The 2,911-nt window shown below is 32.7% G+C and overlaps 1 long non-coding RNA gene across 1 annotated transcript; it reads left to right on the top strand.

The window, feature by feature from the left end:
• Positions 1 to 486: 486 nt before the first annotated feature.
• LOC125264122 lies at positions 487 to 2,622 on the top strand. The gene is made up of 3 exons (XR_007183986.1): positions 487 to 531; positions 1,411 to 1,492; positions 1,655 to 2,622. It is a non-coding gene; the product is annotated as an uncharacterized LOC125264122 (long non-coding RNA).
• The last annotated feature ends 289 nt before the right edge of the window (positions 2,623 to 2,911 follow it).

Below are 2,911 nucleotides of genomic sequence, written 5' to 3'. Positions count from 1 at the left end.
GGAGGTGAGTTGTAGTCTACCAGTTAACAAACTTTATTTTATTTTCTTTAACAAACGGAGAGCGATATTTCGGCTTGATATCTCCTTTTTGAGTTTTTGTGTGGTGGTTTATGGCACATGTTTGTATGCAGCACCAAAACATTCATATGATTGGTCAAATCGGCCCGTATTCTGTACGATATTAATTCATAAAGTGTTTTAATGCTTGACTATGTACCGAAAACAATATCGACATGCCATTCTGATACAGTTCCCTGCTGCTAATCCTCATTTACTGTTCAAAAATAGTATTGGTTCAATGTAGGATTTAGACAGACTATTGTAAACGTGAATAAAGAGTTGAACATGCTGTCTTATAGCTTTGGTATATTCTGTCAACAGATGCTTTTCTTCACGAGTCTCTGCGATCATCATTGTGCCATCAGACACAATGAGAAGCTCATCAGAAAATGGAATATAATGTGTAATTTGTATTTGTGTATAGAGGGTCACCATGGGCCAATATTTTTTTTTTCTTTAATGAAAAACATGGTAAGTTTTGCTGAATCTAAGTTTAAATAAAAACTATTGGATTTGTCAATGAAATATGTCTCTTCATTAGTGATGTTGTTACATTTTATTTATTTTAATGGCCTTGAAAACAAATGCATTCAACTTTGGGAAAATGTGTTAAACTGTATTTAAATAGTAGCACAACTGTATTGTGTGAGATTATGTAATTCAAAGTACAGTAGTCAACATTTGAAGTGGATCAAAAAAGTTAGGACAACTTTGATTAAAGGTTTTGATCCGCTTCAAATGTTGACTATATTATACAAAGTATAAGTAATAACAAAGTGTATTGTTATTGACTGCAAAGTGAGTCATGTTTAATATTTGGAATAAGCCAAAGGTACTGAGCATACAGTATATACTATTACCTGTAAAATAATATATTCAGTGTATATTGCTTGTGTTTTCTGAAGACACTCGTAATTATTTTGTAATGTACTTAAATCACAAATAAAGTGTACTTATAACACAAAGTGTACTCATAACAGAAATAAAGTATACTTATAATACAACGTACATTATAACAAAAAATATACTTTTAACACAAATAAAGTATACTTATAACACAAATTAAGTACACTTTAATATCACTAATCAAGCATGTAATTAGTCCCTACACAGACATATACTTAAAGTGTACTAAGTATACTTGAAGTTGTTCCAATTTAGCACACATAAGTATACTAAATATACTTAAAGTTGTATTTTAATACTACTTAATTTCAACTTAAATATACTTAGTACAAAATTAGTTGTTTCAAAATAGCACACTTTAAATGAACTAATCATTAACACACTTGAAATATACTAATAATTAGTCTTGCTGCAAGTATACTTACTATACTTTTTTTTCACTAGGGTGGTACCAATGATCCTGAACTCTTTGAATTCATCATGGACTATATGAAAAGCGATCAGCTGAGAAATCTAGAAGATGAAGGTATGTCTTGTTTGCTTACCATCAGAGACAAGATTGATGAAATAAAATCCAGCAAGGAAAGGAAATCACATGGACGCTGCAAACAATGACAAAGATGTGACAAAGATGGTGGGTGTTATGATAAGTTATGTTTGTATATTCATTGTTTGTGTTTTCCACTAGATCTTGATTGGTTTCCCTTTCTGTTAGTCATCATGGGTTACTCTGCTGTCTCTATTGACGCCTCCCCACCGGAAGTATAAAAGGCGATGTCGCATCCAGAGCAGGATAACGATGTCACGTGACACACATCATGCTTCACATAGTTCATTTTGATGTATTAGTTCATTAGATCAGGAGTGTTGCCACTTGCTGTAAGTTTTGTTTGTTTAGTTAGAGTAGTTAAGTTAGGGTGTGTGAGTGGCACGCTGAAGATGTTGCTTTGATTTTTATTTTGAATATTCTAGGTTAAATTTAAATCCTTTTTTCTTTTAAATTTTGTTTTATTTTGTTGTTTCGTTTGGTAACACTCGTGCTCTCTTAATTATTTAATTTAGTGAGTTTGTATTATCTCAAAGTTTTCTTGTTTTTTTGTTTTGTTTATTGTCAATTGTAAATATATGTTTTCGGACACATTTAAAGTCTATTTCTTGTTCTATTGGTTGGGGGTTAAAATGAATAAATGTCTTTTCTCTGTTTGAACTTGTGGTCCTCTTCACCACCTGCCCACTTTTATTTGCACTATTAGGTTAGATCCAAATTTGGTTATAGATTTTTGTGAATGTTACATTCTCTTAATGTCCCTAGACAAATCAAAGAAGTTTTGGGTCATAACAGTGGGTCATCAATGACAGAACAGGTATCTGGTTTGGTGAGGCTGACTGATGTTTCTGCTTTATTGCCTCGCAGAGAATTCAAAACACATGGTGGTGTAATTTCAGATTCTGATTCAGACAGTGATTCACACTGCAGAGTTACAGCAATGTATGCAAACAAATTGATGAGGGTTTAAAAGAAAAATTCTCTGAATCTGAAATCATATGTGCAGTGTTATGAATGATCAAACCAGGTAACTTTAAAGACATGTTGACCAACAAAGATGATCTCACTGCTGCAAAACTGAAACGGTTCTTGAAGTTACATATGAGAGAATGAAGTAGCACTGAATTGTTTCTTGCTGCTTAGCATTAATAAAGCAATCTCATAAAGATACTCCACAGCAGTTTGTCTATATACTAATGGTGTTTAAACAAAAAGTTGTCTCTGCATCACAACTTGGTGGATTACAGTTTAACTATGGCAAAATACTGGCGCAAGGGGTCTTTCTTCATTCACTGTATCAGGGGCTAAACGAGAAAAACTGTAATATCGGATTGGACATTAAGCCTTACATCTCTGACTTAACAGTGACTGATGACTTTATCTCAGAGAAGGTTTCTA

This window comes from Megalobrama amblycephala, linkage group LG3 (assembly GCF_018812025.1).
Source record: "Megalobrama amblycephala isolate DHTTF-2021 linkage group LG3, ASM1881202v1, whole genome shotgun sequence".
Lineage (NCBI taxonomy): Eukaryota > Metazoa > Chordata > Actinopteri > Cypriniformes > Xenocyprididae > Megalobrama > Megalobrama amblycephala.
The sequence above is the reverse complement of the archived record's forward strand: the minus strand, read 5'-3'. Positions and strand labels throughout refer to the sequence as shown.